Source organism: Haplochromis burtoni, unplaced genomic scaffold (genome assembly GCF_018398535.1).
Source record: "Haplochromis burtoni strain Fernald_Lab_line unplaced genomic scaffold, NCSU_Asbu1 Contig_838, whole genome shotgun sequence".
Classification (NCBI taxonomy): domain Eukaryota; kingdom Metazoa; phylum Chordata; class Actinopteri; order Cichliformes; family Cichlidae; genus Haplochromis; species Haplochromis burtoni.
Window position 1 is genome coordinate 101,000 of NW_024583199.1, and position 426 is coordinate 101,425.

Consider the following 426-nt stretch of genomic DNA (forward strand, 5'->3'; position numbering starts at 1 on the left):
CACTTGTTACACTGTCAAGCAAAGTAACTATCTCTCTCTTAAAAAAAAAAACTTGTCAGACCAGCAGGATTCCTACTGAACAACGTTCAACATTTGTTTCCTTTCCTGAAGGGTGACTGGAAAACATATAAACTGTTTCTGCTGGCATTGTCCCAACTTCCCTGTGTAATATACTTTACTCAGTGTCACATATACAGACTCAATATCTAAATCAAAAACACGAGGACTTACATGTAAGCTTTACATTTTTAGTCAGTGGTAGTTTTTGATATAAGCGACATGGGCCATAGCCCAGGGATTCATATGACTGAGAGCTGTTTTCAGACTTAGTAAAAGACTGTGTGCAGGAATGTGGGAGTCAAGAAACAGTAGCTCTCACAGATAGATGCTATACCTTAGGTGCAAACAGGTTCAGGATAAGTGTAT